Source organism: Gallus gallus, chromosome 9, assembly GCF_016699485.2.
Source record: "Gallus gallus isolate bGalGal1 chromosome 9, bGalGal1.mat.broiler.GRCg7b, whole genome shotgun sequence".
NCBI classification, from domain to species: Eukaryota; Metazoa; Chordata; class Aves; order Galliformes; family Phasianidae; genus Gallus; species Gallus gallus.
This window is the reverse complement of record NC_052540.1, coordinates 15,775,422-15,801,716: the sequence shown is the minus strand read 5'-3', so window position 1 is coordinate 15,801,716 and position 26,295 is coordinate 15,775,422. Positions and strand designations below refer to the sequence as shown.

The following is a 26,295-nucleotide window of genomic DNA, read 5'->3' as shown; positions in this document are numbered from 1 at the left end:
CAGAACTTAATTAGTCCTCTCAAAACTCCGAGTGCTTTGTGTGTAATGGCCCTGCAGCTATTAGCGCTGAAAGCTCCCATAAAGAACAAAACCTGTACTGTAGTAATGACACCGGGTTCTCATTTTATATTCTTATGTTTACTACTTGTTACTATTTCATGTACATGAAATGATATAAAAAGATAGTGTGCGTGCATATTTACCAGTATTGCAATGTAATGAATTCGGAATGTTCTATTAATGAGATTTTAAATCCCCGTTTTGACTGTGAAGGGAAATCGCTGCATTTTCATCTGTCATGTCATCCTCACCCATATATGAAAAGAAAATGAATGACAAGTGCCAGGAATTAGGGAAATGAAAGACACAGAAAGTCAAAACACCGAGTGGACATTTGTTTGTCTCAGCTTATTCCTCCTGTTATCTGACAAATGCTGTCCTATACCCATAGCAACTACCTGAATTTCCCATTACTATGGTTTTTGTCCTGAGAAAGCAAAATAACTGGATTATAGTATAATTATTTTCCTTTGATGTTAGTATGTTAATTTCATGTTCCTTTTAAGCACGGAGGAGCGCCTTGTTACTCTGCATATGCATATGATGGGAGGAGGTGAAGGGAACATCTCCAGTCCCTGCTGGGTACTGACAGGGGATGTCAGGGCTGGCAGAGAAAACAGCATTTTGGCTGATATTCTGGGAGCTCCAGATCTGACTGTAGGACCTGCCATAGCATGAGCTCCAGCCCAGCACTCCCAAGTGGAACTGGAGTAGATCTGTTTCATCTGTACCCTGGGTTGGTAATGCACACTGCCCATGGGACCCCATTATCAGCTCTTCCCTCGGCCTGTGGAAGTTTTGAAATGCAGAGGGGTACACGCTGCAGTCCTGTGAGGTACCCAAATAAAGCAGACTGATCCCAGCTTCAAGAGGCAGCAGCAGGGGAAGGCGCTGTGCCTGCCAGAGCTGCTTGGGCTGACTCTGGAATGACACCTGAACACAGAAACCCATGTTGCTCTGCTCGGTAGAGGTCCTTGCACTGTGCTTTTTTCCACAACATCCAAAGGCGGTGGTTTCAGCAGCATAGCTAACAGCTGTCTTTTGTCATTTGCTGTCTTGTTCTCTGCCCAGGCAGGGAGTAGAGCAGCTTGTTTCAGCAGGAATTGTCTGTCTAACTGTGTACTCTGCTTGTGTTTATGTTGGAAAAAGAAAGATCAAAGTGTGCTTTGAGTCAAAAATGGAAGCTGTGTGATTAGGGACTTCATCGTATCCCAGTCACATGTGTGTGCACATGTATGTACGTGGATGAACCCAATGCTCCCCACCACCACTGGAACCTGGGGTGGGAGAATGTTCCCTTAGATGGCCATCAGAGGTCAGGGCTGCCATTGAGGGGAAGTGGACTTAGCCTTATCAGTGACTAATTAGTTTTCTGTTTGCAATGAAGAGAGACTCAAGATCAGGTGATGATAGTGATGCTGTTGAGTCAGAACGAAGTCCTGCCGATGAGTGCCACGCTGGGAGGATAAGAAAAGAGCATAAAAGAGAACACAAAGACAGGAATTCTTGTTCTGGTGTATATTTCCACCTTCTGATGCTCTGCATGGAGGCAATTCCTGAGCTCCAGACTGCATCTGGACTGCTGTATTTAATGGCTGTCAGTGGATTCCCATGAATTAATCTAAATTTTTGAACCCATCTGTTCCTTTGGACTTTGTCCACTTGCACATCAGTGACCTCCACATTCAACTACCCATTGGGTAAAAAGCCTTCCCTTTTTTAGGCACTCTCTCTGATAATTTAGTTGACTGTTACAAAGATCAAAGAGTAATCATTCTGTTTCCTTTCTCCATTCTCTTCCTTGTTAAATATCTCAGTTACACCCAAGTTTAGCTGTCTGTTTGATAAATGTTTGAATCCTTGCCGATGACATCTCTTCAGTTACAGAAGTCATTTGGTACCTCTGACATTCTTGCTGCCTCTTATAACTCTACTCACCTCTCCGAGATGGCGTGACCAGCATTGCATGCAGCACTCAAGACATGGGCACACCAGGGATTGATAAAATTGCAGAGTGATGTTTTCCATTTTGTCGTCTCTTCCTTTCCCATTTGTCCTTAGCATTGTGCGAGCGTTAACAAGCGGCTCTATTGTTAGCAGAGCCTACGGGGAGAGCCTCGCAGGCTCCTCCTGGAGGAAGGATGCGGGTAACAGGACATGATTTATCTGTTTAATTTATGTTGAACTGTTTGATTTTGCAAAATTAACTTCCTCCCTGAAGAAAGATGTCAGATGAGATTTTCAGTTGAAAGGTGCGAGGGGAGGGTGAGAGATCAGTGTTCAGAGCAGTGCAAAGCTGTGTGCTTTGATCCTTCTTCATACTTGCTGCTCTGCTCTGCCGTGTCTCTTGCCTACAGGGGAAAATTTGGGGGCAGGACTGGGGAGACCACCTTATCCAGAAACTGCCAGCCAGATTGTTTCCCTTGGATCAGGCCCTATCGCAGCAGTTACGTTCTTGGCTTTTCACATACAAAAGAAGCACTTTATTAAAATAAACAGGATACTTCCCAGAGTCTGACAGCTTGCATTTTGAACTATCGCCCCTAACAAGGGACCTTAAAACTGACCCCAAGACGTTAATTTAACCATTACAATTCCATTAGTCTAATTTGTCATGAAACATCTTTAACTAATTACCTGCATTTGTAAGTTAGTCCACATGTCATGAGATAAGAAGTCAAGCATAGTCATAGGTCACTGCTCTCAGCTGCCATCACATAACACAGACCCTACATGAAAGGGAATTCAGAGTTGATAGGAGGAATCTAAGTGACAGCTGCTCAGTCAGTACAAGGCAGTCGTGGCTGTAATGCAAAAATTGGACCACTGTTTTAAGAAATACTGTTTTGGAAAGGAGGGGCATGCCCTCATTAGCAGAATAAGGTCTAGGCATCCCTCTAAGTATTTGTCTTGAAGGTGGCAATTTGATAAATGTGGGTCCCCACGAAAACCATTTGCTAAATTTGGCAGACAATAGTATCAAATGTTTATGACTGAATTTAAAACTGTCCCTTTTCAAAGAGACCTGATTATGTCCTAAACGTTGCTTTGAAAAGCTCATTTGGGAACTGCTGTAGGTTTTCTTATATGACAAATGCTGAAAAAGAGGGAAAGACCAATTAGGAGTCTGATTAAAGGGTGTTCCAGCCTTTCATTGAGTAGTATGTTTGGATTCAGTTCTCTGTTACTGTTGGAAATCTGCCCGTGAATTTATAGCAGGAGCTGCAACATGCTGCATGCCACAAACACTTTTCTCTCTTAGATTTAGGCAGCTGTAAACTTCCCTTCATTCCTCAGTTCCTGTGGCTGTAACACTCCCCTAGAGACCAGGCGAGGAGAAGGATGTGGTATGTGACTAAAGCAAGACAAAGCATTCCGAAGATTTCCTCTTTCTTGTTTCTGTTTCCTTTTTCACTGGGAGAGGAGGTGCGGAGGGAGGTGGCTGACAGGGATTCTCCCCACCAGGGTACTGAGTGTCATCACCACATTTCTCTTGGTGTGCTGGGTGTGAGGGGTAATTAAATCCCTGCCTCCTCCCACCCCTGCCCCTTCGTACATCCTTACAGGCGCCAAATGCAATTGAATTCTTTGCTTCCATCACTCATTTGATCAATACAGAGGGCCAGCAATGACACAGCCCCACTGGTCAGGCCAGCCCTACCTTTGTAGTCCCTAAATGCAGGCTCTGTCCAAGCTATAAATCACAGCTTCTCCAAATTACAGAGGCTGCCAACACATCAGAGGGGTGGAGCGGGAGCTCCCTGTGATCACAGCAGGGAGGAGAGGATAAGGAAGGCTCTGACCATGCTGTCTTTGCTATAGTCGTGAGCTTTATTCAGACAGCAGGGAACAGAGTGGGCCTGGGAGTCCCTGTGCTTCTCTTGCAGGCATAAACCTGCTGCAGTGGTTTAGCAGTCTTTGGGAATTACCTGCTGTCCTCAGGAAAAACTAAAATCCTCTTTCTACAGGCTCTAATGCAGCCACTGAGATTAGCAGGAAACTTCCCCTGCTGGTTTATTACTGCCGACTTCACACCTTCCTACAGATATCCTTTCCTGGCATCCCTGTGGGGCGTGGGGGCTGGCTGGCTTGTGTCTGCCTGCACTGCATGTGCTCAGCCCACAGTGAGAAGCAGCTGCATCCCCAGCCCCTGCCCATGGCAGCAACAGCATGGTGCTACGAACACTGTGGCACTTCTCTCTTTCCCATGTGGAAGTTCACCCATTGTTTTCCTACCAGTATTCCTCCAAATCTTAAAACATAAATGAACCTTCAGGCCTTCAAATATGTCTGTGATGGGCATAAGGTATCTACCAGTCTGCAGTGAAAGACTGCAGACAATCCATCCTTTCGATCTCTTGCTTTTATCCTGAGCTGATAAGGGAGGCCCTCCTGTGCTTGTCAGCTTTGCATTCTTGGTGTGTGCTGCATAGCTGGGTATTGCAGATTAAAGGTGAAGAGTTGAACGTGGAAAAAAAGCAGGAGTGAAGCAACTGCTTAATGAGATAGAGGGGCTTTCCTCTTGAAAACCGCTTATCCATATCCTGTCTGTTGGTAATTGCAGAGAGTATTTTATTTATGAAGCAAGTTAGCGCTGTTTGCACAATTTAATATATTTTACCCTTTTGCGGGATCATCTTTTCACATTGACAGCATTAAATCATTCTTTACAAAGATTTAAGCTACCCACAACGTATTTTTTTCAAGCTACTTAGTTCTGCCCCGTGCCTCTTTTGTCTTAGATTTACAGCAAAGTTCACGTGTACTGAGGAGTCAAAACCTGGATGGTCTCAGCCTGCTCCTGAGTGTGAGCCCTTGCAGCTCCAGCCTTGGAAACTCCTTTTCACCCAAGCCTGTCTCGGGCTGTAACATAACATCCAAAGTTACAAATCCAGATATCATGGAACTGACTTATAATACTAGGATGTGCTGTGCTGACACAACCAAACCTTGGAAAGATTAGCTTTTTGGCAGCTGTTTTAGCTTTGTCGTCTCACTGTCTTTCTGCTGGAGTTATTTTCATTGTTGCAAACTTCTCCCTGTGCCTTGCTCTGCTTTTAGGTAGATCCTTCTCTTCCCTCAAGTGGGACAGCTTCAACACTGGATCCCACAGCTCCATTCACGTTGCCATTTGCTAGGATTCACCTCCAGAAAGAGACCTAAAAAAACATCATTAAACAATGTGCATAAGCTTACGGGAGCCAGCATATTTAAGTAAGCTGACTGGAAAATTGTTAATGTATGTATGCTGCCGCCGCCCATGCTGCTCTCTGTGTTTGTCTCTGGAGAGATGCTGGGAGAGTAACGGTTGCTGACAGTGAAAAGCAAGAGAAAAGAAAGGATGCATCTGTCAGGAAGAGATGTAGTCATGGCTCTGGCTAAGCATGATAAACAGCATGTGCTGCTCAGAGATCTGACTGCAGACAGGCCAAATTCCCCTGATCTCTCCCCAGCTTCCTTCTGGATTCCTCTGTGATTGATATGAATGAGTGAACATGGTTCTGTATGTCACCTCCAAACAACTGGGATCTGCCTGATTGCAGACCAGCTTCGAAGCAGGGATGGGGTTGGGAAGAGACTGGTAAAGATACTGGGTTTGAGACCTGAAACAGAAGAGAGAGAATCTGTCTCACAAGGACTGAAGGAACTTATGAGGGTGATATTCGTGCAGATGTCCCTCTCTCATCCCATGCGTGAGACATGGGACTGCATGTGACAGTCTCAGTTCTGCTGAGGGAAACATGGCAGCTTTGTTTTCTGTCTCACCTTTACCTCCCTGCCTTTTCACTTGTCCATACAGTATTGCATACCCTATGGCATCATATAATTAAAATAGATGATTATGCAGATGTGAATGGATCCCTAAAGAAACCTAGCACATGGACAAAACACCACGGGCAAGATCTAACTGATTATGCAGCTATCAAAAAGTTTCTTGTTTTTAAAATTAAAAGTTTTTTTTTTTTTTTTTCTTTAAATGCTAAAAACAGAACATTTTTCCTCTCCAGGTAAAATCTGAAATGGGAGAAAGGGAGCTCAGACTGAACGCAGAGCACCTAATGGAAGTGCAGGCTGCAGCTTTCTGGGCTCCAGAGAGCACAAGATCTTTCTTCCTGTTTGCAACACCCCTCTCCACTGCAGGCAGGCTCTGTATGTTTGGCTTCTGTATCTGTGACTCCCATTCTCCTTTTTAACACTGAATTTTCTCCCTTTCAAACACAAATTCCACCTCTCCTAACCTCCAAAAACATTTTGGCACTGCAAGTGCCCAGGATTTTTTATTAATGTAGAAGCTCCTTCTTTCATTCTGTTTCTGCACTGCTACCCTCAGTTCATGATTTCTGTTCCCTTGCTCTCCCTGCTAACGCATGCTGTGCCCTGAATGGGGCTGTTTTCTCTGCAGTTTCAGTGGAACACAGCTGTGTGCTACTGACACAGATAAGGACGTTGGAGGGACTTCAGCCTTCTTGCTAGTACTGTTTATTGTTATGTAGTGAAGAGGTACCAAGTCTTCCCTCTCCATTATCAAACTGATTTAATTCAGCATTTGCAGTTACCAGCAAGTGATGCCAGTACTACCAAGCCTTGTCCCAAGGCCTGATGGATACATTCAAGGCCCACGTTAACTTTTCTCCATTCTCAGTAGAACCTCTATGATAATATTGCCTTTCCAAACTGCAGCTGATCTTAGGAGACTTCACACCAGTCAGTTCAGCCTCTTGGCTTCTTTCCCAAAGATGTAGCATTCTAAAAGGGGAAAACTTACTGAGCTGATATTTTCTACTGATATCACTGGATCCAGAATTTTTTCCTTTCGTATTTACAGGGCTGCCCATTCCTTCTCCATTGCTTTCAGCAGTGAGGGCCAAATTCCGCTTGCAGAATATAACCGTCATTTTGAACGCAAGAAAGAAAGAAAAGAAAGAATCTGAAGCAAAGCTATTGACATATTCTAACTCAGAGTACAAATCAGGTGGTGCTGCTCTAACACTTGTGCTACCAATTAAAGGGCAGCATGTTATGTAAAGAGAAATACATAGACTTCTCTAAGAGTCATCTTGCACTGTAGCATTACCATTGTGTGTGGAAGGACCAAGGATCAGCTGATGCCTGAAGCAGACTGTGCAGACAGCATCTTTGACAGCCTTCCTCAGGGCAGCATCAAGAAACCTGGCAGACCATAGCAGAACTTTTCTGCCTCATTATGTGCTGAAAAGCAACTGGTTTCTACTCATTAGACAGTAATCAAGGTCACCCCTTTGTTGCTGAATGCTCTGCATTCACTACACTGTTGGCAAGAGGGCTTGCTCTGCTCCTGTGTGTTCAGCAAAAAAAAAACCCAAACCAAAACAAAGAACACACAACACAAAACAAAATAAAACAAAAGGACACAAAATCCTTTGGCCAACCATCTGTTGGAGCACAGGCCATGGGTACAGTGCAGATCCCAACGCCTGGCTGCATTCTGCAGGTGTGCCCTGTGACCCATCTTTCCATGGAGGAATTCAGTGGGAAAACAGATTGCACGAGGCTGCTCCTGCAACTGCAGTTAATCGCCTCATTTCTCTATTACTGCTACAGGATTAACACAAACATTGCTCCTATTTTCAGGCTTATCAAAGGCAGCAGCACATCTCTCTAATCTCCCGTTTCCCTGCTCTCTTTAAAGTATTTAAATGAATGGAGTGCTGATGAGCAGGGATGTGGTGCCAGCCAGCATGGATGGTGCCATTTAATGCCTCGCTATTTATGCCATTTAATGCCTGTGTGGCTTTATGTGTCCTGAGTGCCTTGCTAAACATCTGGCATCCTCCACCCTTTCCCAGGGCAGACGGAGGTGTACACAGTATCTCTTTGTCTCCAGTCCAGAGAATGACCAGCAGCAATAAACCCACGCAGTTCTGATGTGCCTGTTCCAGCACAGCTTGCACCTGCTGTCACTGAAGGATGGAGCTTGGAGGCTGAGGTTTGGTGACCTTTGATACCAGACAGTTCAGATGTGAGTGAACTATGGGCACATAGCTATATTGAATTGGTTGGCGTATGCAACCTGGAGTTTTCTTCCAGCTGTCAGAGGCCTGACAGTATCTGATCTGCAGTAGCACCTGTTTGTGCACAGTTCACTTGTCAAAAGGTTTTAGAGAAGCTGGAATCAGCAGAACTGTGTGCATTGCATCAGCTTGTCCTAAGAGCCCTGCAGCTGGATTTGCTGTATCATTGAATCGCAGCCTGAATCTTTAGCTTTATGACTTCATTAATCACAAATAGTTGGGTTGTGTTTTCCAGTCTGCTAGGAAGTGGGCCGAGATCAACCCTACTGCTTTCACACCACTGTCAGCTGGCATTGACTTTCAGTCATTTTCTCCTTTGATGCCAGATTGAAATCAGTGACCTAGAAGTAGAATACCCTGCATTTTGTTAGCAAGCAGTCCCTGGAGTTGGGCAGGCTAAGTTGGCATGTTCTCCCAGCTAGCTCTTTTGTATTTCTCGCTGTGGTGATTGTACTGTAATTAGCAACAAGCCTCTTTGGTGGCACAATTTATTAATTCCTTTCCACTTACTCCTGTGCACTTCTCCTTGGATCACAGCGAATTAAGGACTTCCTTCGGTTTTTGAGGGATCACGATCTCCTGCTGTAAAGCATTCATTTCCTAAAATGACAGTCTCAGAGATTATATTACAGCTTCACTGATATTTTGCAAGGGGGGCGCACTGGAATCAGCGTGTTTGGCACTAGCTGCACTGTCTGTCAGCGGTACAGCTGTGGGACCTGACCCTGAAAGTGCTGAAGCCTGTGAGAGTATTCGCAGAAGTAAGGACCAGTCATGTGCAGAGCTTTTTCACAATCAGCCTTCGTGCCTATGGGATCACTTGTGGACAGTCCTGACAGTCTGCTGGGAGGTGCTGGCTGCCCTTTTCAGTGATACTGCTGAAGGTTCCTTTTATTCAGCATTTTATGGAAGTGCCCAGTTCACAGTGTGACTTTAATGGAGGCTGTTAATATGAATATCACCGTGGGTTGATTTTTTTGTGCAGTGAGATTCAAGGTCAGATCCAGCTAGCCACTTTATGGCAGTATGTAATGAATTGCCAGCATCCCAGGAAGTATACAATTTGAGATTAGAAGCAGCATCACCTTATTACCATGACAGTCAATTGCAAGTGAAAGTACAGTGGAAATAAGGGCAAGGTAATGTAACATGTGAGTGGAACTGCACTCAATCTGTGTATTATGAAATTGTCATTCTCTGCCGCTCTTCAGCGTAAATGGACTAATCTGCAGTTTGAAAATGAGGAGAGCTTGACTGTTAAAGAATAGGTCATTTGGCTTCTGGCAACAGAAGAAGATGCTGTAATATTAGCTCTAAGAACTTGTGCATTCTTGGTAAGGAGATAAAAATGATTAAATTGCACTACTTGCTTCTCTATCTTCTGAAGTAATTCATATTTGGTGCTGGATTCATCTAAGCATTTGCATAATTCCTAAGGCCATTCAGACATGCATTTCAACTTGTGCTTAAACTTAAGCAAGTGCTAAAGTTTTGTTCAGTTTCTGGGGTTTAAGTTTTGCTGAACAAGGTCTTGGCCGATACCTTAAAATGTTTCAGTAACTTCAGTAATAGAGATTGCTGTGCTGTAGCATATGGAAGTTTGCTGTATTTGTTGTATTACGGGCTGGATATTCTTTCATGACTCAGTAAGGTTAACGGTGAACATCCTGGGGCCCTGGGGAGGATCATTTTCAATAGAGTCCTCTGTTAGAAATCCAAGAGCGAGAGAACTGGGGTCATGACTCCCAAGAGTTTCATGGATTCTGCAAAACTGGCAGTCACACTGGCTGCCTTCCTTCCGCTGGGTTCTTCCTCAAAAGGAATGAGCAGAGCCAAGGAGAAGGTTTTTGGGGCTCTTTGGGACATGGAGATCTTCAGGCCAAATTCTGTTCTGAATTATGCTTTATTATTTCAGAGTAACTTAACTTTGGTAGGGCCAAGCCAGGTGGTAGCCATTGTCGACACAAATTGCAGTACAGTTAAATTTTTGTTTGAAAAATTCCAATATTTTCAAAGAATCATAAAATATCCTGAGTTGGAAGGGACTCATAAGGGCCATCGAGTCCAAATCCTGGCTCCATACAGGACTACCCAAAAAGTAGACCATATGTCTGAAAGCATCATCCAAGCACTTCTTGAACTCTGGCAAGCCTGGTGCTATGGAACTTCTCTGGGGAGCTATTCCAGTGCCCCAAATTGGGAGAGGATATGGAGAAGAACGTTGATATGCTGATTTTTTTTCTTGTGTGGGTATGGAAAGTTCAATACATGCTGCCCAGCATTATTAAGCTCATATGTGTCAGTTGAGTTTAGCATCAGAACATGTCAGGGATACATCTCAATTGCTTCACGAGGACGTGTGGGAACTGGAAATTTTAAACTAGGGTTGACCCCAATTGAAAATGAAATGTTTGGTTACAGCTTAAAAAAATAATAATACAATGAAACAATTGACTTTTTATTTTTCTTCTGGAAAAAGTCGTTTTCTAACATTTGGTAGAAAACCCTCTACAGAATAGGCTTATGGCCTGAAGTCTCATTCACAATGAAACTGGTGGGAATTTTGCTGTTAACTTTCAAAGAGCCAGGATTTCACTGAGGTTTCTATTGTAGCAGGAGGGGTTGTGTGGTCCTTCATTTGGAGGTATTAATCTAGCTTCAAAGCCTCTTGGCTCACTTAACAAATAAGAAGAGTTCTTATGTATCTCACTGATTTGTCAGAGTTCTTGCTCCATTGAACATAACAAGGTTTTGTCTCCATTACAGAGAGCCAAAAGGAGCTTTATCTGTATTTGCTAAAAAGGAGACCAGTAACGTGTTCTTCTAACACACCAGCAGCAGAAGAGAGGGCAAATGTCCAGGCTGGGCTGTGTTCAGAACATTGCTGTAAAATGTTCGTTCTCTGAAGAGGAATCACTGCAGGTTCCAGATGTAGGTGTTTACAGTGGGACCATATTTCTGTTTTAATGTAGTGCTGTGCATCATGTTGTCTCTGTTTGCTTGGTCCCTGTGTGCGAGATGATTCACCTGCTGCAGTTTTTCTGTCTGTATAGCTGATTTTATTAACCCACAGAGAGGCCTATTTGGAAGCTGATTTTTCATGCCAGACTGGGATCCCACTATTAATAATGTTTGTGAGTCAGGGGCAGTTCGTGCCATTGCTTTGTTACTTCTTAACCTGAGACAAAGTCTCAGCAGTAGTGAGAGAGGGAAGAGAAAGTACTGGAAGAGTGAGAGGAGCGGAGAAAACAAACGTTTCTAAGCGAAAAGGAGTTCATTTTTGTGAGCAACTCTCATTTGGAAATTTGCTAAAATGTGTTTGCAGTGCTTTTTGTAAGCAACATTAAATGAAAGTGCAGTTAATTGTGGACTTAACCTGCCCCACATGTCCTTGGATTTAGGGCCCACTTGGAGTAATTTCACAGTTTTGCACTTCAAACCCATCTCTACCCGTTTTGCCGACAGGTTTTGCTGCACCGAGGACAGTACCAGCAGACACAAAAAGCAGTGCTCTTCATGGAAGACGTGGTTCCATGGTTTCAAAAGCACCGCGTTCCTAAAGAAGGGCCAAGTTTTTCCAAAGGGCTGAACACCAGGCACTCCTGCTGAGACAGATGGCTGAGTATTTCAAAAGATTGTGCCATAAAAGCTGGCTGGAAATTGTCTATTCTCTTGTTTTTGACAGGAATTTGGGTCTTCTATTAAAAATAATAATAGAGTAGAATGGGCAGATTTCCTTTCAGCCTTCTATTTTTATATGGGAGTCTTAATTCTTTTGGTCAGAGAAACTCTCACTCCTGTGATACATTACTTTGCAACTTGCTGTGCAAGGAGAGCCACGTGATAGCAGCCCTGCAGAGAAGAGCTTGGAGGTCCCATCCCTGGAAGTCTTCAAGGCCAGGTTGGATGGGGCCCTGTGCAGCCTGACCTGGTGGGTGGTGTCCCTGCCTACCCTCATGGCTGGTACCATTCAGGGTCGGGAGCGCTCAGCCCTCTGCAAGTCAAACTGTGTTTGTATGTAGTTGGGTACACAGAAAATGGGTCAAGGAACTTGAGGCTGTTCCACAAAAATATGTGCATTGAGGTTTCCATGGTTTAACTCTCCCATCTGTAAAGTGGAAGTAATTCTTCATCTGCAGCAAAGGACTTATAAATCTCAGTGTTTATGCATGCAGTTTTGGAGAAGCAGAAATTAAAAAAAAAAAAAATCCTTCTTTTCCATCTGAATGTCTCAGAGCTCTTTTAAACTGTTAATTAATTGAGCAATCATAATGATGTGCCTGTGGGGATGAAGGGGGAGGAATAATTTACAGGTGGGAGAAATGAGGCATGAATGACTTCCAGCCTTACCTGTGCCATGCTGTTAGTCTGTGTCAGATCCAGACAAATACCTTCTGTCCTGTCTCCTTTTGCATCTGTTGTAAGTGGCTGGGAACATCAGCTTCTTCCCCCCTTCCTCCTCTTCTGCAGAGAACTTGCTCCCTTATTCGCAATCTGCTGCTTCATTGTATGTACATGGAGTCCATGTGGCCCACATCTTCTGGGGAGCAGGTTTGGAAGCTGGGACATTTCTCTAACTCCCAAGTGTCAGCCTCTGGGTGGGACAGGGCCAAAGAATCATTTCTACAGCACAGGAGAAAGGGAGTCAAGAAATGGAGCTCCTGGGTGCTGTTACAACAACCTCCCATTCTGCTCTGCCTCCCTCCTCCTGACCCTATGTGCATCTGGATTATAATCTGTCATCCTCCCACAGTAATTTGGGTTTTATATTTGCTGCCCTTTCTATCTTTGCTGAGTTTGTGGGACGGGTGCGGTAAAATACTGCTTAGGAAAAGGTCCACCACAGTTTCACCGTCAGTTTGGCTGGGAATCCTGTTTAAATGTAGTTCTTAAACACAGCTGTGAAACTCATGAAGATGTCACATTGGATGCTCTCACAGCAACCTTTATGTCCTCCTGGGAAGGCAGTAAAAACAGCAATAGCGAGCAGTAACAGGCTGCTCTGCCTCATTCTTCTGGCTGCTCCTTGTCATGCTCCTGCAACTCAAGACATGAAGTTCTTCTAGCCAACCTGGTTCCAGACTGTATCTCCTTGTCAGTTATTCTTATGTGTAGAGGAAAAGAAAAATACTGATATAATTTGCTGCTCCCTGGAACACCAGGCTTTTTATCTAAATGACAAGGCTTACAGTTACCTTCAGCCATAGCTTTTTGAAGCATTTTTGCTGGACAGTAGTGATAAACCCTCCGGGAAAAAACAGTGGTAAGTGTTGGCTCGTGATATACATTTTGTTCTCTTCTTTATAGTAGTGTTTGCTTTTTATTTTATGTATCTTGTGAAAAATGTCTTGTAAAGCTACTACCCCATATGTGGTGAATTTAAGTCTATTGATTTCTAGCTTTCCTAATTGCATTTTACAGACCCCTACTGCATGTGGGACCAGCGCTTGAAAAGCCCTTTTTAGTGAAATGGATTGTCTTCCACAGGTCACTGACACGCTATATTCTGCTTCATCTAAATTAGCCAACCTCCGCTATTCTCTGATCTAATCCCAAAAGTACAGGGTGTGTTATCTGCAGATGTAATGCTTACACATAAATTTCCCATTGAGCAGTTCCTGGAAAAGGAGATGAAAGCAGGTAGAGCTTGACCCTGCAGTTCAGCGCGCATGCTGCCAGGGACTCAGTGCCTGCTAACAGCTGGCTTTTCTGCACCTCGGCAGGTGATGGAGTTCCCACCAGTTCAGGAGCCCACTGCCAATGGTTATCGCATGCTGCTGTGAGAATTCCCATCAGTCAAAAGTGTCTCATAAATAATTTAGAGGAAAGCAATTAGCACACACAGCTGTAGCTGTTTGCAAAGTCACAGTCATACCTGCCAGGGCAATCTGGAAATGGAAATTTCTAAAACATTTTTTTAAGTAGCCAGAATAGGCGAGCTAAGAGTGAGGGCTGGTGGGTAGTTGTTGATGAGTAAGGGATAATTGCACTTCCATGTCTTTTTATGAGTAACGAAATCCAGGATAGAAAATTTTAGACTGTTTTGCATATTGGGAAAGGAATCAAAGTGATGCATAGTTGGAAAACCTCCATCAATCAAGGCCTTATCCTTCCAGAGGCTCTGCAACTCACTCAGCTTCAGAGTAAAGAGGATAAGTTTTACAAGATACTTGAACATGCATTTTAAAGGTATCATCTGGTTAAAGCTAGTCTATATGTATCGGCTGTCCAGGAAGGATAGGCAGGAGGAAAAGGAAGAAGGTATAGCGTGACATCTCTCATCTGAGTATGCTTTCCTTGACAAATTGATGGGATTAAATTGTTTGAGAACTTCTGAGTCAGGATAAAAGGGTTACTCTTTAAGAATCCCAAGCAACTACAAAGAAAGTGTGACTACAAGGTTTGTTTGAGCAGGTGAGCTGCAGGAAGAGGATATCCATATTAAATCTAGAGATAGCAACAGAGTGAGGAGGGAACATGTAAATTTATGTTTGGATGGGGTTAGAAGTCAAAATCATCATGACAAACTGATCTTTGTAGTTCAAAAGGGGCTAGTTGGTAGCAGTGAGAGGAAAACAATAAAAGGCTTTAGAAAACAGGAGTTCCAAAATAAGGTTAGGTTGTTTAGTCTGAATAGAAAAGGCCAAAGAATGGTAGAGGTCTTCCACTAGGTAAAAGGTGGCTTCATATTGGGTGGGAATAAGTTCTTCTCCAATCTGATTGAACTACGCTACAGTTAAAGCAGGGGAGATTTACACACTGGTAAAATCTTTCCAATAGAAATGATAAGTAACTCCTGAAGTAGTCTGCCAGTGCAGTCTGGGGAATCTCCACTGTTAGGTGGTCAGGGATCTTGTAGGTGTTACTGATCCCACTTTGGGACAAGGAGATGGACCAGATAACATTGCAGGCTCTGCTGATAGCTGTGTACTGTCACGTCTTTTCTAGTTGAGGGCCCAGAACATTTTTATTTCTACAGGATCCCAGCCTTGGGTAGGGAATTATTATTCCAGTTTTACAAAATGGGAACTAAGTCATAGGATGTTGCCAAATGAGGATGTCCCAATCCCAGACTCTGAGGTTCCTTCCTCTTCCTAAGAGGAAGTTTGGCATTGAGATTCCTTCCTCTTCCTAGGAGGAAGTTTGGCACTATATTGTTAAAAACGCATTCAAATGCTTTTTGTTCACTTCATGAATGCTGCAGAACAGTTCAACCCATGCAGAAATGTCAAAAACAACTCAAAGTCTCAACTAGGTCAAATAAGAATGAGTCAAGACTTTGTCTGGAACAATACACACAGTGTTTTCTTAAGGCAAGAACATATTTATTGTGCAGGAGAGAAATGAACCTGTGCTCTTGGAAGGGGCTAGTCTGGCTACAGGGCTTGTCTGGGCACAGCCAGCAACTGTGCTCAACGTGAGGGTTAAACATCATCCTTCTGGATCCACAGGTCCAGTCTGCAGTCTCTTATCACATCCCCCTCTGGGAGCTGTTGCATTAGGGTTTCTCTCCATTGTCTTTTATGATATGTTAGTCAAGGAAGAAATTGTTCTTCACTAAAAGTACTATAAATTTCTCTCAACTTTTTGGAGCTGCCTGGGTCCATCTAGTGAATGGAGAAAGAATGGCTTCCAGCTAGAGATTCCTCTTTAAACTAGATAGGATGGCTTGCCACTGGAGAGGCATGTACTCTGCAGTTCACTTTAGAAGTCCAGGCAGCAAGCTTGTACTAAATGTCTCCTTCCTACATCACCAGTTTTGGTCAGCCCCACCATAAATTTCAGCACAGTGGGATCTCTGATGTTTCTTGATGTTAGTGTAACTCCAGAAATATTGCACAGCTTTTGTTTTGGTTAAGTTTTTGAGTTTCTGTGTATATTCAAAGATACAGTGGAGTCCTTTAAAGAATGTAGTTTGCTATTTCAATGCTCAGCCATTAGCAACGATCTATACACTTAAACTTTTATCAGTTTGAAGTTCAAGTGTTTACAGTCATTAATAATGGGCCAGACACACCCGATACCTTTCAAATGCCAGCAACTGATGCTTCGAGCTAATATGGTTGGTTACTCACCTGGGGCTCAGCCCTGCACAGGAATTTCTCATTTGACATTAGCAGTGTGTGAGAATTTACATTTGTTTTGAAGGTACTCATTATACAGAAGGCTTTTCCATTAAGAGATTTAGCTCCTTTGCAGTGAGATGTGGCTTTTTCTGTAACTTCTCCAGGGACTGAAAGGAATAAGAGGTTGTTCCTGAAGACTTCTACATCCCTCCGTGTGGTCAGGATGCTGTCTGCCTGGCTTTGAAAACAACGCAAGGACACAGTATGAACTGATGTCTCTGAAGCAGAGGGGATACCAAGTACTGCTCTTCTGCTGTATCTCTTGAAATTCCCTGATCAAACCACGCCTGTCTCTGTGACACAAAGGTTCCCAGACTGGAGTGGCCCCTACTCTGTGTATTTCCCCTTTCACTTGTGACTTCAACTCAGAAAACAGAGAGATGTCTCACTAACAAATTTGTCATCACAAATACTTTCTGTAAGCACCAAGTCTCCTACTAAATTGCCTGCATTTTCTTTCCTTGGAGTAATTTCTGAGTAGAGATAAGTCAGCTATTTTGTTTGTCAGTACTAATTTGAAATGGCAAAGTTCATTATGTTTCAAAAGCCGCAGTTATAACAGACTGGCTCCAGATGACATTGCGTCAATGTCTTGGTGGTACACTGGGAAAGACTGATATCCTTGCAGATTTCCATTTGAACTCCCCATTTCATCCTATTTTCTCCTAGTTGTTTAAAATTCTTTCAGGCTAAGAAAAATGTATAAACACAATTCCCTTTCGCTGACCTGAAAATATGTAGAAATGCCCCTGAAGCACCTTCCTTTCTCTTTGAAGATGATCTCAGCTTCTCCACCCTCTCCCGATAATGAAGATTTTCACTGATGGTACCATCCTTATTTCTTTTCTGTGCTACATGTTCGTCCTCGTGGACAATTCCAGCGCTGCAATGACTGTAGCTATATGCTGCTTTACAAAGAGTTTGGCAATTACAATAACAGTATCGTTTGGGAAAGTGATTATCAAGTCTCTGCTGCAGGAGGTTTTTGCCTCTTTTTCTTTCAGCTGGTAACAAATGCAGTGACAGCTTTGTCTTGCTTCTTGTTTATTCCTTATTCCATTTCACTCTTTTGTTGCCGATGAAACAACCCCTCACAATCCGATGTAAGTGAAAGGCAACATGGCATCAGAAGGAAGTCCCACGTTTGGCTGCCAAGCAAAAGACAGAATGTACTAGTAGGATGCTGTGCATCAGCACTGCTTCCAGATCCTGCCCTCCGTGTGTCACTGTTAGAGGGAACACAACCAACATGTTTTAATGAAGAATATTGACAGTTGGCTGGAAGAAAACACATTTATTCTTTCTGTAAAACAATATGCACTGATAGAATTTCTGAGTTTTAAAAGATGGTTGGATTCCTGCCTTACCCCTCCAGCCTTCATCATTTCTACCTCCTCCTGCCCCAGTGGCCCCTGTGCAGCTCCAGAGGAAAACTTTTGGGTATTGCTGCCTTTTTCCCCCCTCTTCCTTCCTTTCTTTTTTTCTTTCTTTCTTTCTTTTTTTTTTTTCCCATGTAGATCAATTCAAGCATTCATTTGCCAGTGAGCTTCACAGTCAGTAGTATTGGCATACCCTGAGGGAAGGTGGAGGGGAACTGAGACACAGGAGTGAAAAAGAGTGACTGGAGGCAAGAAACTTCCCCAGCTGGTTCCCTTGCTTAACTAAACATGTGGAAGTGTACCTGGAACCAGCTTTTAATTAACTGGCTGAGCAGCAGCCCTGGTGAGCTGCAGAGCAGTGTAGACACCTGCCTATTTTCTGTTTCACAAGTGGGCTCTGCCTGGTACCATGACAACACTGCCTGTGGTACCTGGAATAGCGAGTTTAAATATAGTTTGTACATGGTCACAGTGAGCTCTGTTCCGTGCAGTGCAGACATACAGCAAGACACAATTACAGATGTATTCACATCCAAAGCTAAACACTGTTAAGGGCACCTTCCTTTCACTGCAGTCCCTTCTACAGTTCTGTGTGGGGCCTGTTGACTTCAATCCGCTTGCTTTCAAAACATACCTGCAGGGCAGGGAAGCAGCCCTGTCTGTGTCCTGCTGAGCGAGATCTGAGAAGCACCAGGTGTGGGAACTCATTCCCTCTGTGAGCAGCAAGAAATGTCTGGATCTCGGCTGCTCCCACCTGTTTGAGGGCAGTCATCAGTGGCACAGCTGAGCTCCTGGGCTGTGGCTTGTCATCCCTCAGCACAGTGTTGGGCGTCTTCACTTCAGCCACTGGCAGAAGAGGCCCGGGCTATTCTGACTTGCATGCCAAGTGGACTGGGAACAGAAATCTTTTCTGCCCTGCAATCTGGAAAAGGATTTCGGAGGGAAGGACAGTTGGTGAAATCCTTGTCAGTGTTATAACTATGAAAGTATGGATATTTACAATTTAGTTGAGTAAATGTGCAAGTAGGAGTGGTTTTTGTACATTAAAAGCTGACTGTATTTGTATAATTGGGTCGTGATCATAGAGAAGGAACTGGAAAACACCCTGCAGTGATGGAAATATCAGAGATCCCCACCCAGACCCACAGCTCTGCCTGAAGTTCCCTAAAATGAATTGTGCAGGACACAGAGCACACACTGAGATCTACAGCAGCTATGAGAAGCCCACTCTGAAAAGTGTTTGTTTTGTTTTCAATGTTTGTTTTTAAACCAGGTCACTGGAGATCCAATGCAGAGTTTGCTCACGTTACATGGCCAGCCCTTGCTTGAGCTAACCAGGATGCAGTAAGATGAGCAGCTGGAAATTTCACAGACTCTTCAGTGAGGTTTGCAGCTATCAAACAGCAACGTGGGATCACAGCAGAAGCCCTCTTGCTGTTTCAGAACTGCTGTGTAATACAGTAAGCCAGTGCAGTACACAACTGTAGTGATATAAGGCTTATCTGTATCAAGTCTATTAAATTGAAAGTGTAAACACTGCTTTTGTTAACTGAAGATACAAGTCGGTGCTTAAACTTTAGAAGATTCACCTCTGAGATATGCTGGAGTGATCTTTTTTTATCAAGAGCTGCTGTGCACTCATCCTTGGCGCAGAGGGCAGCTGAGCAGGGCAGCACATGGCAGAGCTGTTCTGACCACTCCGGGTTCTCTGCCTTAGCTGGGCAGGGCTGGAGGCACAGGGACCGGGTTGTGCTGAGAGAATGCTTCCTCACAGAGCACTCAGGAGTATTTCTGTTGCAGTATTGCTTCCTTCGCACCCCTTATATTGCCCTGTTCTAGGATCAACCTTGTGAAACTTCTGACTTGCTGGAGCATGGCCCAAAGAGTAGCCAACACCCCATTGTCCACAGCTGCATTCAGCTTAGAGTTCACTTGCTGTATCTTTTTTTAAAGCTTTTTTGCTTCATTGCAATTTAAAACAATCCTTCCAATGTCTTTAGTGGCAAGGATGTGCTGAGATGTACGGATGCTTCTGCCAGTGCAGGCTTTCCATCACAACTCGAAGCTATGGAATGTGCTTTGGAGTAGTCCTTAATTTTGTTCCTATTCAGACACAGAAAAGCAGGCAGTGACAACCAAGAAAAAAATCATTTTCCTTCTTAAGCCCCACCGGTTTAATAATCTTTTGCTGAGTTTCCTGATGTGGCCGTTTGCATTCTTTGGTGAACTCAGACCGACTGTGAGCAGCCTCCAAGTAAAACACGGTCGTATGAAGATTTACCTTGGCCGTACCGGTGCCTGGCTGCACGAGATGCGGAGCAGCCAACTGCTTCAGCTCAAGCTGCATGTCCTCTTCCAGCAACTGCTTCCCATCGAGCTCACTGCTGCCCGAATTAGCGGGGCTGCTGCTTCAGCTCACGGAGGCGGTTTGGTTCTGGTGTTTGTGTCGATGACCAATGGAGTCAGGAAGCTGCATTTACAGAGCGTTCAAAAGCCCTTTTATTCTGCAAGAATCAAATCCAGGCTTCCGTTAAATGCAGTAAAGTCTCCCATCATTAAAATACTGGGGCTGCAAGTTTGGCCACAAAAATGTTACAGCCATGCAGTTGGTATTCAGTCCTTTCTGCCCACATTGCCAAGACCGGCTTTTACTTATTTATTAAATTTTACACATCTCATGTCTTTCGTGCATTCCATAAAGCCTCTGTGTTTACAGGCATCATTCATCCACAAACCTCAGCTTCCAGTTGTTAAGGCCCTGCTACCAGCATCACGGACGGAGGAAACATAAACGTGCAGTAAGGCCGATCCTCACAGGCAAAGCCAGAAGGCTCATAAAAACCCACATTTCAAAAGTCAAGTCGTGATTTTTTAAGAGGATCTCATGAACTCGGGCTCCCATTTACGTGTCCCAAGTGCCTGCAGCAGACGGCACCGATGACCGCCTGGGCCAGGCTGTGCAAAGAGCAGAGTGCTGCAATGGAACAGGGAGGAATCCTTCCAGTCACCGTGCTCCTGCTTTGCTGTCGCAGCCCGAGCCCTGCACCACGCACCCTATGTACTGTGTGCTCCACGGCGCCCAGAGGACCCGTCCTGTCGCCCTGGAAGAGCTCAGCCCCTCTTGGCCGGATTAAGCGTGCAGGAAGAGCACGTGGCTGCTTAGGAAAGCATGTGTTTAACGGGAGCGCCGGCCTGCACGTTTCTCAAACAAACAAATAAAAGCCAGCAGCCCCGTGTGGCGCTGACCGCTCTGCTTCGTGTGCCGCGGTACAGCACTGTCTCCTAAATGCCTTTTGTTATTTCTTTCTGACGGCATTTCACAACCCGCGGCCTGGATACTGCAATGCCCGCAGCACAACGGGCACGATGTGACCACCAAGCAGTTCCCCTCGTGCAAAGCTACAGCGAAACCGATACATCATGGCTGTTTCCCAACCTTCTCTGCTTTGCCACCCTTTTTTATTTGGAGGAATTCCCCGCAACGAAGCAAAGCGTGACCCCCTCCGACCCCTCCACAGCACACGGCAGCGGGCTGGGAGCACCCTCCGCTCGCGCGCGGCCCGTCGGCGTCCCTCAGCAGAGGGCGTGCAGGATGTGTGGGCCGGCCGCCCCGCAGGCCGCAGCCCGCAGCCCGAGCCCTCTCGCGGCCCCGCTCGGCCCGGCGCAGGCGCGCTGCCGGTTCCGCTCGTGCCCCCCGCCCCGTCGCAGGACTGACGCGGCAGCGCCGGCGCAACGCGCCCGGGCCCAGCGTGCGGCGGCGGCGGCGGCGGCGGAGGAGGCCGGGACGCGGCCGAGGTGAGGCGGGGGGCGGCCGTGCGGGCGCTGCCCCTCGCGTTCCGCCCGCTGCGGGCTAGGGGCGGCGGGGCGGCGGGGTTTCTAGATCGCCGCGCGTTCGTTTGTTCCGCCCCGCGGCTCTCGGCCCTCCCGCTGCGCCCGAGGGCTGCGCTCTCCGCTCGGCCCCGTCCCGGCGGGCTCTCCCTGCGGCCGGGCGTGCGGCCGCCTCTGCGGCACGGCCTGCTGCGGGCCCCGCTGTGCTGCCGCGCGGGGAGAGGTGAGTTTGTGCCCTGCCCGGTAGGCCTGGAGCCGCTTCCCCGCTTCTGCTTGCGGGGGTGTCGGGAAGGCCGGGCGCAGCGTGAGGGGCGCTTCGTTAAAGTCAGTCTGAACACCGGAAACTGAAGGGCACTTTTGCCCTCGTGCCTCACTGTGCCAAAGCCGTCCGGGCTTTTTAATCTCTGTTTTTCATCACTTCCATCGCTCCGACTTTTGATAGTATTTCTCATCCGTGCCGTTTAATCTGACGCGCTAATCTAGTTTTGCCTCAAGGAGGATGTTGCCATAGGCAAGTCATAAAAAGGAGCGCCAGCAATGAATTGAGCAGACGTGCAGCCAAGTGGGTGAGATCTGGGGCTGCTTCCTGACAGCCGTGGGGAAGGGGAGAGGCCCAGCTGAGAGCCTGAAGTTCCTCGTGTGTGCTGTGATAACCTGTGTCAGCGTGGACTTTGGCAGCTGCTGCACGGCCTGGTGTTAATGTGTTGTCAGAACGTATTTCCCCGCAGCTGGTTTCACCTCTGGGACAGAGCTGAGTGTTTGGTGAACGGCTCCCAGAAATGTGCTGAGTGTGTCAGAAAAGAGGAGAGAGGAGGCAGCTCCCAGTGCTTGGGCCCGTGTTACTCTGCGTATGGTAGCTGAGTTGTTTCAGACCTCCTCACCTTATCAGGTTAGTTATGGCTATGCTGTGGTTTTGAGAGAGACACCAGCGTGGCTTCCTCTTTCCCTTGCTGATTTTGGACTCTGGTGTGGGTGGGCAGGGCCAGTCCCAGCCCTGTGCCCTGCCTGCTGGCTGAGGCTGATGGGAATGGCTGGGCTCACTGCCCGCTTGCAAGAGCTGCTGCCTCCCACGGGAGTAGGTGATGTGTGCATCGCCGTTGCCCATGGAAGGTAACACACCCAGGGCTGTTTGTATTGGTTACCTTACTGATGCTCTTCAAAATAAGTGCCATCTACATTTTGAATAACAACACCAAAGCCTGTGCAGTCTGGAAACAACGCTAAGGGTTAGCAAGCAGCTGTAACTCTTACTCACAGCTGTGTTTGGCTGGAGGTGCTGGCTGCCCAGCTGGGCCCAGCACAACAGTGATGGGGTAGAGGTAGCCGTGCTGCTGTGGGGCTCCGGTTGCACTGGGTGTGCTCAGGGAGGGGGACGGAAGGTGCCCTTGCTCAGATGCTTTGGGTGTCAGAAGCCTCTGGCAGTGTGCTGTCAACAGCATTGCCCTTCCTGTTTGTGTGTTTTAGCTCTCTAAAGCTGCCAAAAATAAATGGGACTGCCAAAGATGAAGTAGGAATAGAACCATAGCAGGTTTAAAGCTGGTGCAAGAAGTGAATACATTATATCTTTCCCAGTACCTGATTTCACTTGAAACTGCAACCATGTAAGCTTTCAGGTAAGCTGCAACTGCAGAAATTGCAAGCAGAGAATACTGTTAATTGCTCTTATGAAAGTGCAACATGGACCTGCACTGTGTTTATTACTGACTGCAGGGCCAGGGGCCTTCCATTCTGATTTGTGCAGGTGCTCAGTTTTAGGCTGGTTTTATGTCATGCTGACATGCTGGTGAGTTACAAGAGCTTGTGGGATAATTCTCTGTTCTGGAAATGGAAGTGGTGAACAGCTCCCAGGAAATATTTTAGTCTAAAGCAAATTGGTAACCAGAGTCTGCTGTTGGTACAAAGCTGAACTGTTCAGGGCTGTCTTTGTCCAATGCAGAAGAGATTGTGTCTTTTAGCATTGGATCATTGGCAGGTGGTGTGTCAGACACAGCTGGAAAGGTGAGGGCTATTGATGGTAAACCTCTTTCACGTGTGGTCTGTGGAAGGTGTGCATCCAGGACTTTTCCTAAGATCTTGCTGACATAACTCCTGGCAGCATTCATGTGTAGCAAGCGTATGGCTTGTACTTCCACAGTTTTCCATCCATGCTGATGTATTAGGCTGAGAAGTGACTTTTTCTTCAGGTCCTTAAACTTTGGCTTGCTTTATTTCTGCATTGCTCCTTTCAGTTCCTCTCCGAGCAGCACACGTTTAAGCCGTGCCTTTGCCCTGCTGATTTATGTTGCCAACTAAAACCGGTAATACTCCAGTAGCGCTGAGGGAAAGTAGGTTCTTCAAGCAGCATCTTCTGATGAAATATTTGCATATGGATTATCTTTTGTCACTTTAAGTAATGCAGCTATTAGAAAAGGGAACTGTTTCAGCTCCTAGGCCTGGGATTAGCTGCTTTCTTGGAGGCCTTTGCTCAGATGGGATCCAGACTTAAAATTGATTGTGTTTGGAAAGGGAGAGGGGAGGGCAGGAAAGGTTTGCTTGGACTAAATGGCTTTGTGAGACCTCCTCCTTTTAAGCAGAAACTTTTTCACACAGAAAAACTTTTAGTGTGGAAAAATTGGTGTATGCGCCATGGACAAATGTGAAGTATTTTTAGTCATCCAAGTGGTAATGTCTTAATGATCTAATTTATAATGTAAAGCAGAAGAACAAGTGGGCAAAGCAGCTTTCCTAATGTCTCCCCTTGCTGCAGTTTAGGCAGCTGGATTTTGTGACACTTGTGTACAAATGAGCCACGTCCATTGCTTTTGCAATCGATTGCACTGACACTGTGGCTCCTCTCTTGCCTCTCAATTCAAGTTTGCCTCGGGTTCTTTTTGCTGTCAGGACTTACCTTTGCTAGCATCTAGCTTGGTATTTTTCCCACCGTGACCATTAGTGGGTACGGCTGTGGCAGCTGCAGGCATTCCAGCTCCAGTGCAACCTCCAGCTGTTCTGTGTCTGAGGCAGCGTCTGTGCAGGGGGTGCATTGTGTTGGACTCTGCTATGAGAGGAGATAGAAAAGAGGACTCCAAGCTGGTCAGGAGCATTCTGAAAATCCGGTGGGTATATTACCCTGTTACTGGGTGAATACGTGTGTTACTGAGAAGTGGTGGCACTGACACCTGATGTGCTGTGCTCTTCCTGCAGTGCTGGAGACCAGCAGCCCAGCAGAAGCTCCATGTGCACGTGGCTCTGCTGAGAACACAGCGGTTTGCTGGGTTGTTTGTTTTGCTGGATGGAAGTGTGGCTGGAAGACGCTGTCCTAGCAGCAGTGTGGTTTGGCTGCTGCTCACTGGGGCCGCTCGAGGAATGTTTTGGAGGTAGCCTACGTCAGCAGACAGACAAGTAGAGTCTGCAGGGTAAAAGCAAGCATAAGCTGGAGATAATGCCGAGTACATAAATGTTAGAGGAACGGGTATGAGCAAATTGGCTTAAAGAGATGCTGTGACCAGATTTCTTATGATAACTTAAGTTGTGCGGTGATCTGCAGAGGGTTACAAAAGATCCAGGCCCCACTGAGCATTTATACTGTAAAGCTGTGTGGTTTTGTGCTTCTCTGTGGGTGGAAGTAACCCAGTTCCATTCTATGTTGGCTGGTTTTGTGTGGTGGGGATACCTTACCAGAGTGCTCAGTGACATTCCTTATCCTCTCAGCGTTTCTGTTCCCCATCACCTCCAAAAGACAAATAAGTCAAAAATCGTCTCCTCTTGTTTGCACATCAGATTAGCAGAGTGAAAAATATGGAAGAGCTTCTCAAGTTTGACTTTAAATACCTGGTTTTGCAGGCGTCTAGCATTTTTATTTGCCTTTAAAGTCCAGTTGGTAATGCTTTGTTTTCAGCTAGATGGTGCGTGCTAGTTGTTCTTGAGTTGAATGTGGCCATGAAAAAATTGGTGATGTTAGTCTGTAAGTCAGAAGCAGCTGGTTAGGGGAGAGGGGGACAGGGTCCATCCTGAACTTGAGAGAAATACGAAGCATTCAGAAATACAGCGTGTGTGGTACTTGGTTAGGCTAGAACAATTTGCATGAACCGTCCCATGTCTGCCTGGCTGGTGCCTTCCCCTGTGCTTTGGGTACTTCTGCCTTTGAGCTAAAGAGTCCATAACTGAGCTGTGCAGTGAGGATGGATGGTTATTGCCGTGCAGGCTTTACACTCTTGTGTAGTCTGAGATATATCCTTAGTGCTCGCTTTGAGGTGCAGGTTTTAGAGGGGAAAGGTAGTTTAAGGTGATTAACTAGCATTCTGCTTTGTCTTTGCTTTGTTAATGCAAAGATAAACACTCGTTATAGCAGCTGATGGCTTTGCTTCATGGAGTGAGCTGTTAATGTAAATACAGAGGAACCACTTCACAGGGTAAGTAAGCTGTGTCATGCTTTATAGAGTCAGAACATCAGAATTTCTTCTGTGGCAGTATATTGCTGGTCCCTTAAGGGAAAGATTTGTGTGAGCGTGTGAAGCACCTTCAGAGCACTGCTAGCATTTATTGCCCAGGAATAAGTGTTCTCTTTGTACAGCCCTGATGGAATCAGGTACGTGCACTCACTTGTTGACTAACCTGGGCTTCAAAGTCCTGTTCTGAAGAAGCCTTTAGAAGCAAGTTAGTTAACCATGCTTGCTCTGCAGCATGGGTATTGAACAAGATTTAACCTGAGGCCAGAGTCAGAAATTACATATAGAGAACGTGGGCTGCATGGGGATTGCCTGTTTGTGGCTGTGCCTCGGTGGAGGTAAATGAGATGAACCTGTTTACACATCAAGCCATTGCAACTGTTGCTTTTTTTTTCCCCTTTTTATTTTTTTTTTCTTTTGCTGT

At 45.7% G+C, this 26,295-nt stretch overlaps 1 protein-coding gene and 1 long non-coding RNA gene across 5 annotated transcripts in view; one reads left to right on the top strand and one right to left on the bottom strand.

The window, feature by feature from the left end:
* Nucleotides 1-26,295, top strand: part of SENP5 (SUMO1/sentrin specific peptidase 5) — a 138,054-nt gene that overhangs the window by 97,125 nt on the left and 14,634 nt on the right. For 2 of the 4 annotated variants that reach the window (XM_422763.8, XM_040705722.2), the window contains exon 1: nt 21,343-21,411. The exons of 1 other annotated variant lie outside the window; for it this stretch is intronic. The gene's annotated coding sequence lies outside the window, so the exon portion shown is untranslated. Of the gene's footprint in view, nt 1-21,342; nt 21,668-26,295 lie in introns of those variants that run through there. One more of the 4 variants, XM_040705720.2, reaches the window with a different exon arrangement.
* On the bottom strand, nt 16,049-21,267 carry LOC121111475. Its single transcript, XR_005862157.2, has 2 exons — nt 18,251-21,267; nt 16,049-17,463 (listed from the first exon to the last, which is right to left on the bottom strand). It is a non-coding gene; the product is annotated as an uncharacterized LOC121111475 (long non-coding RNA).